Source organism: Taudactylus pleione, unplaced genomic scaffold (genome assembly GCF_031769625.1).
Source record: "Taudactylus pleione unplaced genomic scaffold, aTauple2 ptg000041l, whole genome shotgun sequence".
NCBI classification, from domain to species: domain Eukaryota; kingdom Metazoa; phylum Chordata; class Amphibia; order Anura; family Myobatrachidae; genus Taudactylus; species Taudactylus pleione.
In genome coordinates this window covers 78618430-78634247 of record NW_028284443.1, presented here as the reverse complement: position 1 = coordinate 78634247, position 15818 = coordinate 78618430, and the positions used below count along the sequence as shown (strand labels likewise).

The 15818-nt window shown below is 41.6% G+C and overlaps 1 protein-coding gene across 4 annotated transcripts in view; it reads right to left on the bottom strand.

Moving 5' to 3' along the window:
• The window catches only part of LOC148538275 (uncharacterized), a 99144-nt gene extending 88889 nt beyond the window's left edge, over positions 1 to 10255 (bottom strand). The window contains exons 1-4 of one of the 4 annotated variants that reach the window (XM_088459454.1): positions 9987 to 10255; positions 1596 to 1660; positions 930 to 1060; positions 462 to 546 (exon numbers count right to left, since the gene is read on the bottom strand). The gene's annotated coding sequence lies outside the window, so the exon portion shown is untranslated. The remainder of the gene's footprint in view (positions 1 to 461; positions 547 to 929; positions 1061 to 1595; positions 1661 to 9986) is intronic. The other 3 variants (XM_088459445.1, XM_088459464.1, XM_088459472.1) reach the window with 3 other exon arrangements.
• Positions 10256 to 15818: the final 5563 nt, after the last annotated feature.

The window sequence follows — 15818 nt, the reverse complement described above, 5'->3', positions numbered from 1 at the left end:
CCAGAAGTTATGGAACCCATTACTTAACTTCTCTATAAGTTAAAGCCTGACAAAGCAGTAATAGGAGTCTTATCATCACACTGTCTTTATTGTCCAAACAGGTTTGACTTTAGCATATACTGTACATTTAGAAGGAAATGTAATTCAATAATACCGGCTATGCAGAACCCGAGCAGGTTTCAGTAGCTAATTATTCAAATATGCTCCTTACAGGCCTAGTATCTGACTGCAAACACCAGAACTCACTACAGGCTCCTGCATTGCTATATACATATTAGGGGGCTCTATTATGGTAAGTTCCTGATAAAAATGACAATGTGTTAGTATAGGTAATGTTAGAGACTCGTCTGATGGGGTTCACCTTGACCCTGTGCAAGGTGTCACAGCGCTCTAGGCAACATTTTTGCCTAACACCCAAGAATATCCTTACAAGTGACTTTTGGGAAAATTATAATGCTTACCTGCTCCTGGCTGGCGAGGCTACAGTCCAGATACTCATGTGTTTGATCCAAAATGCTCTCCATAATCCACTGCGGCTCAAGATTTCTAGATGGAGGGGGGGAGGACTACATGTTAATATAAAGTGGCAGGCAGCAGTAAGATGAGACTTACCACATCACTTGATCACACAGGCTTATGTTACTGGAAGCTTTGTCTGGCGCTTCCAAGTGCAGATTCCATGAAAATTAAAAAAAAATTTTGAAAAGAAAAAAAAATTGCTTTATTGTACTAATAAAGCATTGTTTCCCTACCTCACTAATCATGGTAGTGTCGCCCATCGGGTGATCTGGCCCATAATGTTGTCTAGAATGTATTCCTCAGGTGTGGCACTCCAGGCATATAAAAGCATATCAAGTGTCAACGTTTCAGTGCCTTCTTTTGGGCACTTTCTTCAGGACAATTACAAAGAACAATGAAAATAAGCTTACCTTTATGTAGCCATACACAGTGACTGCACGCCATTCTCTGGGGTGGGACTGCACACCCGGCCAGCGGAGCTTCCAAAATGATGTCATCATGCCAGGAACTCCCAGCAGTGCACCCAACACCGTATTAACAACTATTATGCAAAAATACAAGTAAGAATAATTAACAATAGTAACAAACATATAAAAGAATCACATACATTTAATAAGCCTTGCTGTGAATCACTAGTCTAATAGGAATGCAATATGGATCCAAAAACAAATACACGTAGAGGTTGAAAATTAGATGCACTATTACAAATGTATATACTGTAGTATGTATATAAACCAATAAACTATAATATCAAGCCCCAAATCTTTAACTCACAAAACTATTTGGCCCAAATGGTCTTTGAGCCCCTTGGGAACTTAATAGACCTATTGCCACCCTATAATCCTAAAGGTAGGAGGGACACAATGCCCTGTTCCTGGACTTTCCTCTTAAGTGCCATCACCTGTGTTGAAACACCTTTCTTATCAATTAGTTCAACACAATATATACAGTATTATATTATACCACTATATTATATATACACACAAACTGCTACAATAGGTACACTGATGATCAGCGAACTAAATTACAATGGGCTACTGCCCTGATCCGTAATGATGTCCACATGTGCAGATTACCAATGGATGATGTGTACTCCCAGCTCCGCTTCCTCCTCTTCACATTGCGGGGGTACATCTCATCACTGAGAGAAGAGAGGGCTCCCGTCAATAGACAGTAATTAGATAGACAATGTCTAGATAGATAACAGATGTTAGACAGGCAATAGGTCGACAGGCTTTGTGTTTGTATTTTCACTTTATTTAACATATTTCTTTACTTTACTATTCTTATTTAGCTTAGTTACTCCATTCTGGTCTTCCAGGTAAAATACATACATACAGTACATACTATACACCTTTTTGGGGAGGAGGAGAGAAAATGCCACCACTCTCTAAGTAAATAGGTAAACTAGTATTTTAGAACTGTCATTCGACTGGGTCTAGCTTTTGTGCAGTATTTTTTTCCCTCTATATTCCAAAGCTATCCCATCTTTCTAGCCAATCTTCCCCTATCCTTACCCTCTCTCCTGGCAGCCCTCCTCTGTGCCCTCTTTCTGTCCCCGCTCCTCTCACTCTCTTTTCAGGGAGCCCTCTTATTCTCTCTCCCTCTCTTCTGGGAGGTAAAACTAAAATTATTAAAATAATTATTAAAATATTATAGCTCTTATGTTTACCTTTTTAATTTTAATAATTCATTTTAGTTTTACCATTGGAGATCTTATGTTTAAATTTATATGGTTTACAATCGTCATTTAGAAATAAGCATAAAACTGAAGAAGTGGGCAGCAGTCACGTGAAATGGGTAACAACGTTTATACAGTTTATCGCATGCTGCACCAGATGATCAGGACAGGTTTGAATTAATGCCCTACTACAAATCTACAATTCTTCAATATACTATTTCGGAGAAGTGGTTCTGACTACTCAGTTGGGACATGCATCAGAAAGGACATTGTTTCCATTTGTATTATGTTGGAGAATGTCTGGATATTACCTTCTCCTTTCAAGGCAGCAGAAACCACCAAGTGTTTGGACCCAATTCCCCAAGTGGTTAGGGCCCTGGTCCACATATTTCCACTCAGTGTTGGTTGTATATTACAAAAGGTGGGCTTTTAAATATTGGGGATTTTTTACGTTTATATGTAGTGGATTTCAGACTATTTTTCCTGGTTTTTAGGTTATATTTTAGCTGACAGTAGTACAATTTTCAGAAAGAAAACAAATTAATAAGCAATGGAAAACATATTGGATGCAAATTCAATGGCGGAATGCAAAAGATTGACAAAATCAACTGGTGTTAGAAGAAAATTTGCTCTATGTTACATCTGTACTATTCCTTTTGGTCAGTAGTTCTTCGTGAGAAATTATTGGCCTGCTCAGAAGATTCTTGATCAATTGATGTACTGTAGTTAATGTATAAAATGTAGGTATTGTACCACCAAATAACAAGCCATCTCCTTCTTTACATCCCTATGTAAGAAAGCCTTGTCCATTACAATTCAACTGGAAGAAAATTTGACACTTCTGTACAGTTGCTTCCAATTCTTACATATACAGTATGTAAATATTTGCACTCAACCTTTAATGCTAAATTTCTTTGTTGGTCTTCAGCACAGAGATTCAAGTCCCACGACGGAAACAAGCACATCAGTAACCAGGGAGTCCCATGCGGGACAGCAAAGTACATAGCATTGAGTGGTATCAAACAGAATATAAACATCTTTGCAATTAAAAAATAACTGTCTGCTTTCTGATAAAGATAATCCCCATAAAGGGGAGTTAGGGACTGCCGCATTTCATTTGAAAGTCAGTGTCTAGTCGCAAACAAATGGAGAAGGAAATCTACAAGAATTATGCAAATGGAGATGTGTGAAAGCTGAGGGGAAGAGATGATGAAGGTGGTCTATGCATGGAGAATCAGGTACCATTCCAGAAAATATAAAATCAGGGATCTGCAATCAGTGTCAGACTGGGACATGAAATGCCCACCAGGCAAATGCAGTGCAATATGCACATGCATAAGGGGTGTAACCAGCTACCGCAGGGGGTGTGACCAACAATCTCATTGGAATGGCTAACCATTAGGGAGGACATAGCCCACAGACAACATGGATACTACACAGCATGGTCTGGGTCCCTCTATAGGTGTATACATTATATATTAGATAAACATTTGGTGCGCAAATCACAAACATGAAAAAATTCAGTCCCATTTTTTTTCAAATCATTCAATGCCGGTCTGTATGTACTGCCTCGTATATTGGGCTGCCATCCTCCCCTTTTTTTCCCAGTCTCCCCATATCCAAACAACGGGTTAATATATTCTATAAAACAAACAAAGGGTGCGCAACATAGTGCCTTATCAAAAACATTTAATCAAAGTAACATACGTCATAAACAACATACCAACGGTGGCAGTCAGACCACCGCAAGTGTAGACGGCTTAAAACAATAAGGGGTCTATTTACTAAGCAGTGTTAGGAGACAGAGTGAAAAGTAATAAGAAAGTGATAAGGTGCCAGCCAATCAGCTCCCAAATGTCATCTCACAGGCTGTGTTTGAAAAATGACAGTTGGGAGCTGATTAGCTGGCACCTTATGACTTTCTTATCACTTTTCACTCTGTCCCCTAACACTGCTTAGTAAATAGACCCCTATGTCTCTGGGTAAAGCAGCTTGTAGCTCCGGTAAACCTGTATCACAAAATTGGTTATGCTAGGCCACGCCCCTATGCGTTGTCACTTGGACTTCGTCAGAGGGCTCCTCTTCGCATCTTACAAAGTCCAAGTGATGAAACGCAAAGGGAAGTGGCCTAGTGTGACCAAATTTGTGATACAAGTTTACCGGAGCTACAAGCTGCTTTACCCGGAGACTTATTGTTTTAAGCCGTCTACACTTGCGGTGGTCTGACCACCACCAATGGTACGTTGTTAATGATGTATGTTACTTTGATTAAATGTTTTTGATAAGGCACTATGTGGCACACCCTTTGCTTATATAGATATATATATATATATATATATATACACACATGCACATACACACACATACATACATTTTAGTACTGATAGCCAATGCTGTATAATCAGAATATTCACTGTAGTGAATACACCATAGCCCTTAGAATGCAGTGTAATGTAACATGTATAATAAAGCACATGATGGTGATCCGGTCTATATACACAGAGCCTCATTATTGTTGTATTTTACTCTACATGAGATGGAGAACACCTGTACACAAGTCAGTTTCTAAAACTCAGCGAGAATTGCATTAGGGTCCAGAAAAAAAAAAAAAAGTTCAATTAACCAAATCATTACCACTGGGTTGACTTAAGTTGGGTGCTTTTTTTTTTTTAACAACTACAGTCTTAGTTATGCAATACACTATATTTTAATTGTATTTTCAACACTAGAACACACTAGGGTGGAGATGTACTAAGCCTTGGAGAGTGAAAGTGGAGCGTGCAGAAAGTACCAACCAATCATCTCCTAAGTTTAGAGGCTGTGTTTTAAAAATGACAGGATCTGATTGGTTGGTACTTTATCACTCTCCAAGTACATTCCCCCTAGATATGTTAACCCAAGCGCTAATTTTGATTGGCTGGAGGGCAAAATCTTGGTGTACTTTCTATAGAAACACACCAAGCACCAATGTTCATCCATGTTCCTGCTAGGTATCAATTCATGGTTTAGAAGAGGGATGGGGAACCTCAGGAATCATTTGGTCAGGCCCTCAGAGCTTTATTCTGCTAGCCTCATCTGGCTAGCAGGGTGCCTAGAATGGCACCCTGCAGCCAGAATCTATGCAGCAGTGCCGCCTGGAGTGTCCTTAGGAAGCTTCAGATGGTCACACCGCTGCCCTTACAGCTCCCCGGAGGATCCTCAGGATGCTCCGTGCATTGCTGTAATTACCGGCAATTGTGTCCCCGCCCCATGTGACATCACACGGAGGGGTCGTGGCCTGCAACGGCCCTGCGAATAATATTTTATAAATCAAAATGGCCCTTAGCAGAAAAAAAGGTTCCCCACCCCTGGTTTAGAACCTGACAATAGGGGAGGGGGTGGAACCCACCAGTTATTTTCTTGTACCCCGTGGACCAGTATGACCTTGTATGTGATATTTCCGATTAAAGGACTTGGAGTCCAAGCAATCATTTCCCTAAACCAACTACTTAGATAGAGGGTAAAGGGTGGGTGAGACTGGTAAAAGTTAGAGGACTATGGGCCTGAATCAGCAAGGATCTCTATTGCAATTCCGCACACAATCGGCCAATTGTTGCGTTCTGTGCATGCATAGCAGTACGCGAAGACTCCACTGCTCTTGGGACTGCGGTCACAGTGACTACGCAGACCCATCACAGAGTGATTGACAGGAAGCACTGTTTGGGGGTGCTCGGTGAAACGCAGATGTGCCAGTATGTTTGAACGCCATTGCAGGGGCGTGCATAAATTAGCCACTGCGATGCCATACGCAGCTTGGGCTTTCACTGCGTGCGATGAGGTTAGCAATTCCTGAGTAAGTTCAGACCTTGGAAAGTGTGCGTGAGGCTCTGATTGTACTCGATGTTACCAATGGTTTAACAGTCTTGCTAAGTATTACAGATATTTGTAAGGTAAGGTGGGCTATTGTGATCGCAATAGCGATCCTTTTTGAATCAGTCCCTATATTTACTAAGTGAAAGCTTTTGTAATGTTGGAAATCAAACATACCAATAAGTGGCATCTTGCTTAAGCTGCTGCTTGGAGCACACCATAAACTGTTCAGTCACACATACAGTCAGGTCCATAAATATTGGGACATTGACAGAATTTTCAGATTTTGGCCTCTATTCACCACCACAATGGCTTTGAAATGAAACAAACAAGATGTGATTTAATTGCAGACTTTCAGATTTAATTTGAGGGTAATTACATCGAAATCAGGTGAACGGTGTAGGAATTACAACAGTTTCTATATGTGCCTCCCACTTTTTAAGTGGCCAAAAGTAATGGGACAAACTAAACAATCCTAAATCTAACATTCACTTTTTAATACTTTGTTGCAAATCCTTTGCAGGCAATTACAGCCTGAAGTCTGGAACGCATAGACATCACCAGACGCTGGGTTTCATTCCTGGTGATGCTCTGCCAGGCCTCTACTGCAAATGTCTTCAGTTCCTTCTTGTTCTTGGGGCATTTTCCCTTCAGTTTTGTCTTCATCAAGTGAAATGCATGCTCAATCGGAATTAGGTCAGGGGATTGACTTGGCCATAACATTCCACTTTTTAGCCTTAAAAAACTCTTTGGTTGCTTTTGCAGTATGCTTCAGGTCATTGTCCATCTGCACTGTCCAATGAGTTCTGAAGCATTTGACTGAATATGAGCATATAATATTGCCCGAAACACTTCAGAATTCATTCTGCTGCTTTTGTCAGCAGTCACATCATCAATAAGTACAAGGGAACCAGTTCCATTGGCAGTCATACATGCCCACGCCATGACACTACCACCACCATGCTTCACTGATGAGGTGGTATGTTTTGGATCATGAGCAGTTCCTTTCCTTCTCTTCTCTTCCCATCACTCTGGTACAAGTTGATCTTTGTCTCATCTGTCCATAGGATGTTGTTCCAGAACTGTAATGGCTTTTTTAGATGTTGTTTGGCAAACTCTAATCTGGTCTTCCTGTTTTTGTGGCTCACCAATGGTTTGCATCTTGTGGTGAATCCTCTATATTCACTCTTGTGAACTCTTCTCTTCATTGTTGACTTTGACACATATACATCTACCTCCTGGAGAGAGTTCTTGATTTGGCCAACTGTCGTGAAGGGGTTTTTCTTCAGCAGAGAAATAATTTTTTTGTCATCCACCACAGTTGTTTTCCATGGTCTTCCGGGTCTTTTGGTGTTGCTGAGCTCTCCGGTGCGTTCTTTCTTTTTAAGAATGTTCCAAACAGTTGATTTGGCCACACCTAATGGTTTTGCTATCTCTCTGATGGGTTTGTTTTGATTTTTCAGCCTAATGATGGCTTGCTTCACTGATAGTGACAGCTCTTTGGATCTCATATTGAGAGTCGACAGCAACTGATTCCGAATGCAAATGTCACACCTAGAATCAACTCCAGACCTGTTACCTGCTTAATTGATAATGAAATAACGAGGGAATAGCCCACACATGTCCATGAAATAGCTTTTGAGTTGATAGTCCCATTACTTTTGGCCACTTAAAAAGTGGGAGGCACATATTGAAACTGTTGTATTTCCTACACCGTTCACCCGATTTGGATGTAATTACCCTCAAATTAAATCTGAAAGTCTGCAGTTAACGCACATCTTGTTTGTTTAATTTCAAAACCATTGTGGTGGTGAATAGAGGCCAAAATCTGAAAATTCTGTCAATGTCCCAATATTTATGGACCTGACTGTATATATATATATATATATATATATATATATATATATATATATTCCTAGCTGACATCTAAAGGGACCTTTTATCACTGGCATTTTTTCTGAAAGACTATATCAGCTGAGAGCTCATGGAACAGTGCAATGTTATTTTGGGATAAAAGGTAAAAAAGTTCCCTGACCCCTGGCCTACGCTATATGCATTAAAATGCTGTGTATGAATGGTGAATATTACAAAGTCAGTAGACTTATGATTAGGTCACATTAGATCCAGTCTCCTATGTATTTATAGAATAGAACAGTGGTCAAGCCTTGAAGGGTAGGTGTTCATCAAGTACACTGCAAAAGAATAATGGACATCACCACTGGGAAACCATGGTGGACATCACTATCCATGTGGCAGTTGCTGACCGACATGAGTATACTGTATGTAAAAAAAAAAAAAAAAGGCAGAAGCAGGGCGCTGCCAAATAGAAGCCTGTGGCAGGGCTGGCTCCAGGGGGTGCTGTGCAGGACCGGTAATAGTCACCCCTTACTCAGGCACGGACGAAAATGGGGGTGTGGTATAATTACCATAGGCCACACCCCTTACATGCCGTTATTTGGGGCGTGTCCGTACTGCACGCCTCCAGTTAACGTCAACCTGGGGGCGAGCCCAGCACTACGTCAGTAGCTGGGCTGCCTCCAGCCCTCTTCCTGTACTAAATGGATTCCACGCGCATGTGCATGGCATCCATTTCTCTTCTCCGGGGCCAGCATGGTGGTGGAGGTGCCCGACCTCCCGACCACCCGTGGGACACTTCATCCTGTGAGTGGAACAGCAGGGTAGTGCCCGAAAAACTGGACTGTCCAGCTGAAATCAGGAATGGCTGGGAGGGGTGCACCCTTTATGGGGTGGCGCCCCTGTTCGATCGCACTGGTCAAACAAGCCTCGAGCCAGCCCTGGTTGCTGGCTCTCCTGAGATGGAATCTTTTCTGCAGTGATGGCTCTGAGTCAGGCTGGCTGACAGGGCCATACAGGGGTCACTGGCATAACACAGGGGACAGACACATTGCCTAAATAACAGGGATTGCAGGTTGGTTTTTGTGGTTGCATGAGCTTAATCAAAGTGGGAACCCATACTTATGGGGTACCACATTAGTAATCTTATGGTGTGAGTGTGAATGCATGATTCCACATTACAAGATGCTCCCAAGTAGAGACAGGCATGAAATACCTATTCAGGAGAGGTTCTTGTAGATGCATGGCCCATGGACATGCTTCTATAAACTGGCTCATCCAGACATATAGGGAGACATGAGACCTGTATTCAAGTTTGTTTTTTTGGGGAATGTAGCTAGTGGCAGAATGGGGCACGAGGGGCTGACCGGAAAATACACTGGTAGGGAGGTATCATAAAATACAATAGTGTGTAGACTACCACTATGCTGCATGCTCCTTTTAAGGGGAAAAATTGGCCACTGAAGAGTGTGTGGACAGCCGCCAGATGAGATGTGGCCAGCAGCTTCACTTGCCCATTAGAGTGTCTGAAGTGTAAATGACAAATTAAATAAGAGCATTATATTTAATTATGACATGAAATAAAGACATAAAATGAAGCAAGAAAACTTGAGCAAAAGTTTTAGCACTTAAAAAGCATAACAGTCAACACACTATAATACCCTGGAATTAGGGGATCCCACCTCTGGAAGTAGCTGTGCCAGTAATTTGATGAATAACCCCAAGTTGTGTATATAGTTGAATGTACTGTATTGGGAAGAAAGTGGTGTAAATTACATAAATTATTTAGAAAATGTCTGTAGAAACTGTCCCTGCAATGGGAAAACTATGGTTCCGCCCAAGGCAAAATAAATTTGGGGTCCACGAGGACAGGACGCTACCAAGGGACTGTAGATGTTGGAACAGACACCCCTGTTGGATGTTGGAGGAATATAAGGAGCTAACACGTGAGGTCAGGAAGGGGGGCATTGCAATGACCACGAGGGAGAGAGAAAAGTTATAAAAAGCCCTGTACCCAAGACAACTATGCAGTTGTGCCCTGAGGTAACGGTGATAAGGAGAGTGACCATTAGAGTGCTGTTACCTGGAGCGGCTGGAGCAGAGACTGGAGGACCAGCACCTCTAACCAGACTTTGGAGGCATCGCGGTGGCTGCAGAATGCAGGCAGCAGGAAGCGGAAACTCCGTTGGGAGGAGGTATGGCTGAGGCGGGGTCTTAGAGCTCAAGACCAAGCATAGGCGAGGCTAATCCAGCACAGTGGGAGACAGTGTCCAGCTCTGTAGTAAGAGAGAGGAGACACGGAGAGTCGGGGGTGATTCCGGTTGGTTAGAGACCTCCACATACACTCCATACTGCAGTTACTCACCAACAGCTAGCGGCAGGTAGTTGTAACCTGTTATCATACAGCGTTCCGGATCTACTATAACAGAAAGAAACCACTTGTATGCTTTGTCAGACTGCAGAGAGCTCCGTAGCAAGGTTACAATTGTAGCTAATGAGTCTGCACACAGATTCATTCTATTACTGTAGGTCTGCCCGCAGAAACCAAATTGCAACAAAAGTAGCTATGGGAAGTATAGCTGGTAACTACAACATCTAGCGGTGATAGCAACATAGTAACTGAGACTGTCAGCCAGGATCTTCAGAGGGAGATGATTTTAATAAGAACAAGTTCACTACAGACAGCCCAACTCAGGAGATAAATACTAACAGACACAGTTTAAGTCAGTGTGCTTACTCAGCAACCCGGGCAGCACAGTGTACACCAACAGGTTTCTTTATTACACCTACACTTTCCTTATTTGTGAACTATCAGTTTTCTGGCCAGAAAAACACTTGAGTAAGTTAGCAAAATAGGGTATTTAGTTAGACATAGTTGTACTTGGTTCAGATAAGTGAAGAACAATATTGATAATACTGTTTATATATACTTAGACTAATTGCTGTTTTAATGTGGTGATTGCTTTAACCTTTTGAAACCCATAGGAAAAAGGAGAAAGTTCCATCAGTTGAAGGAAAGCTGTGTTCCAGTATAATAAAATTGATCATTGTTTCCTTGAAATGATATTGTGAAATTGTGGACAGTAGCAGAGGTGGATACTATTATTGTTGTAAGTGTGAATTGACTATACAGTATGTGATTGTTTTATTGTAATAAATTCCTGAGTATCATCTTTCAAAATTCAGTGGGAAGAGAGAGCGAACCTCAGGGTGAACAATAACTAGAAAAAGAAAGGAACCAGGGAACCCACACCTTCCCTAAGGTCACCAAGGTTGGGTCATTACATTATTTGGCATCACTAGACACAGGATACAGAGTCCAAAGTCAGGAGGGTAAGCTGAGAAGAACTGGAAATGTCATGATGTCATGTGAACAGAGAGAAATGGGAGATTCAACGAGAGCAAGTGGCAGTGATGTATCTCAAGTTAATCCCATAACACTCCTCTATTAGGAGCTCTGTGCCTGCCTACCTATAGTGGAGATATGTATGGAAGTGAAGAGAGCAACTTAATGAAATTTAAGAATAAAACAAAATCTCCAATTAGAATAGCTACCTAAATTTGTTTCTTTATTGAGGAATTTCCTTTAAGTGTTTGGCGAGGGGGGGACATGGGTAGCCGATCCTTTTTCTTTATATTTAAATAACTGAACTATGTGACACAGTTCTGAACAAAAATTTCTTATCTATTTTTCACTGTATTTGTTTATTTGAGTGAATATGTATAATCCATAATATTCAACCAACTTGTCAAAGCTTTATTCAGTCTCGATTGTATTGTGCATGCTCAATGCTTTGAATGACAATAAAAAAATAGTTTTGAAAAAAAAAGAATAAAATCAAATCAATGTTTAGATTGTATCCTTTGAACGAACAACAAGTAGAAATTATCATTGCACAACTAAAAGGTGAAGCTCTACGGGAAGTAACATCATCGCCAATAGAGGAAAGAAGAAAGGTTGATCAAATATTGAAATGATTAGCCACTACTTTTGAAACTAGAATCGTGTAAGAATGAAAGATGCGGTTTTATGGGCGTAAGCAATTTGCGGGAGAGACGTTGAAGGATTATGCTCTGAGTCTACAGGAAGCATTACGAGATATCCAGAGCATTGGGGAAGAGGAAATCGGAGATCCAGATGAAGTACTGATAGCTCAATTCATTGAGGGTTCTGGTGGAGAAGGTATCAAGACCCAATTAAAATTGCTAAGAATGCAGATGCCTCATCACTCGTTTTTGGATTTTAAAGAAACAGCCATTAAAGTGGTGGGACCCCAAATGGGTTCAGAGATACATTTTCCTGAGATGCCATGGTTTCAGGAGAATCAGAGTATGGCAAGAATGAAATACATGGAAGGGGAAAAAACGTTAAAGAAAATGGATTCCGCAAAACAATGCATTCAGATTGCCTCTTCTGATTCTTTTAAAACATTACAGAGTCAGCTGAAGGAATTAACTACAGGAATGGCAAAAATTCATAACGAAGTTCGAACCTTAAGAAAAAACAGATCCCCTAATTATCAAGCATCAAGATGGAGGAATGAAAGGGAACAAAGTTCAGACGACTGGTGGGCGCCACCTAGGAGAGTGGGACAATGAACTACTGATCAGTTTGATGCTCAGGGATGTCCTATTTGCCGTCATTGCCAGAGGCCAGGTAATATTGAGAGAAACTGTCCCAAGGCTGAGAATTTAAACTTCCATGTCCTGGAAAGAGAGAGCGAGCCTCAGGGTGAACAATAACTTCAGACTGCATCATGGAAGAATGGTGGCCCTGGTATGTGGGAAAGTGTCCAATGCTCACCATTGATGTTAATGCCATCAATACTCTTGCTATGATTGACACTAGATCTCAGATTACAACTATCCAATCTACTTTATTCCAACAACATTGGGGTGAATATCAAGTAATCTTACCCCCACCATCATGGTTAAAGTTAATAGCCAGTAATGGCTTAGGAATCAATTGTCTTGGTTATTGGGAAGTGGATATCAAAAATCGGAAACAGCTCATTACCCAAGCAAGGATGTCTGATTACTCATGCTGAAGACTCAGAAATGGTTCCCATTATACTTGGTATGAATGTCCTTCAGAAGTGTCCCAAGGAATGGATCGCCGCTCTAAAAAAAAAACTGACTCAAGTTGTTTTGGCAGAACAACAAGTCTTGAAGAAGGCCATTAAAGTGCTTCAGGGACATCTACATTTTGTGAACTCTAATAGGGAGATAGGTTGGATACGGATTACCAATGGCAAACCAGTTAAAGTATCACCCAATTCAAAAATTCTTATTTGGGGAAAAGGACCTAGTATGATGATGAACCGGGGAGATGTGGTAGTTGCTCATGCTGTTATGGTAGATCAAGGATGAGTACCTATCAGGATATTGAAGTGGTGAAGCTGTACAAACATCAACCTGGGGCTAGACTTGTGTGGACAATGTTTCAGAATATCTATAGTCTGGGAATAAACACAAAAAGGATTTCAGAAAATTTAGAAGGTACTGCATCAGAGGTGCTGCCTTGTGGAAAGAAGTACATATTAGGGGTAGGATACATCATCAGCTCAGAAGGAAGGAGCCCTGAAGGTGGTGAAGGAAAATGGCGAAGCCTTTAGCAATCATCCGGGATATTTTGGGACAGTAACCAACCTTCAACATCACATTGTGACCGGAGATGTACCAGCCATTAAGGAGAGACATCATCCTCTAGCACCGACATTATACCAAGCAGTCCACCGGATGTTGGAAGAAATGAAGGCCACAGGGGTAATCAGGGAAAGTCATAGTCCTTGGACGGCACCAATGCTGCTGGTGAAGAAAAAGAATGGTAAACTGTGACTCTGCGTCGACTACAGAATACATAATCATATTACACATTGAGACGCTTACCCGTTACCCCAAATAGAGGAGTCCCTGGCAGCCCTGAAGCCGGCACAATACTTTCCCACATTGGATCTTACCAGTGGATACTGGCAAATTCAGGTGACTCCCGAAGACCAAGAGAAGACTGCCTTCACGACCCAGATGGGTTTACATGAGTTCAATCGGATGCCATTTGGGTTGTGCAATGCTCCCGCAATATTTCAAAGGTATAAGGAGCACTATTTGGGACACCTCAATTTTGAGCTAGTGTTCCTATATTTGGATGACATCATTATATTCTCATGAACCTACAAAGAACACTTAAAACATCTGCAAGAAGTGTTCCAGCGCCTCACCAGGTATGGACTCAACCCTGCAAAATGTCATTTACTGAAACCCGAAGTCAAATATCTGGGACACCTGGTGAGTTTCAGAGGAGTGACTCCAGATACAGACAAGATTCAAAATGTATGAGAGTGGCCTATCCCATGCACTGTTAAGGATGTAAGGCGTTTCTTAGGATTCATGGAATATTATCGCAGCTTCATTAAAGACTTTGCTAAAATAGCCTGCCTGTTGCACGAGCTTCTCCGGGGATTGCCGAAGTCAGAAAAAAATATGACTACTGGAGTAGAGTGGTCTCCTCGACAGCAAGAAGCATTTGAACGGCTGAGACAAGAATTATCACAAGCCCCCATCTTGGCCTACCTTGATTACAGCCGACCTTTCTCCTTGTATACAGATGCTAGTAGGCAGGGGTTGGGTGCAGTGCTTGCACAGAAGCAGGACGGTGATGATAGAGTCATAGCTTATGCCTGCAGAGGATTAAGAAAAACAGAGAGGAACAATGCCAACTATAGCACCTACAGGTTGGAATTCTTAGTGCTGCTGTGGGCCGTTACTGAGAATTTTAAGGACTACTTGACCATGACTCCTTTTACAGCTTACACAGATTGTAATCCACAAGCACATTTGCAGACAGCACAATTAGGAGCTCTTGAACAACGTTGGTATTCTCTTTTGGCCAACTTTCAGTTTACCATCACTTACAGGTCTGGAATAAGTAATGGCAATGCAGATGCATTATCCTGGCTACCAAACAAAGAGGAGCAAGAGCAAGAAGATCAATGGGAGACCATAGAAATCCTCACTTTCATCAAAAGTACTAAACCAGGGAAATAGAATGTGGTCTCTTCATGCACCTATATTAACTACAAAGCTATTGATATGGGGCCTTCGGGAGAGTGGCAAAAGTGGCAGCAAGAGTCTCTTCTGACCCAACAACTGAAGACTATGTTGCAAATGGGAAGTGTACTGAAGAAGCAAACATTGCCTGAAGAGTTAACAAAACTTTGACGACAAAGGGACATATTGATTGTGCAGGAAGGTATCGTAATGAGACAGAGTATAAACCCAAAAACACATCTGCCCCACAGTCAAATTCTGATACCAAGGGCTCTATTTATTAACATTAGTTTTACTAAAATAAAGTGAAAAAGGGTGTTTTCACACCCTTTTCACATTATTTTAGTTTCACCTAAAGTTACTACAGGGCAATTGGAGTAGAATTCGTAAAATTCTACTCCAACCCCTAATTATCACTTATATTTAGTAAGCAGATCGCATTTCCCATAATTGTAATGGGAAATGTGATCTGTTTGCAAGTTACTAAAAATAAATTGTGAAAAAAATACAGGAGAAAGCCCTGTGATAATAACGCCACCTTGAGGTGGCGTTATCCAGGGTCTCCCCCGGTTACCGGACTACTGCTAATGGGCAGAGCAGAGCCCGGAGCCAGCCCCAGTAATCAGCTGTGTGGTCTAAACAGACCACACACTGATTCACTGTAAAAAAAAAAAAAAAAAAAGTAATTAAAAAACACTTACCTGAGTCCAGGGATCAGTGATCGGGGCTCCGGGTGATGTCCTCCCTCTGGTCAGCTGGTCTCCCATGCTGCACTGGGGCCCAGTCATCACCTGACAGGGTTCCAGTGCAGTATGGGATGTCAGCTGACCGGAGCTAAGGAGGACATTACCAGAGCACAGAACACTAC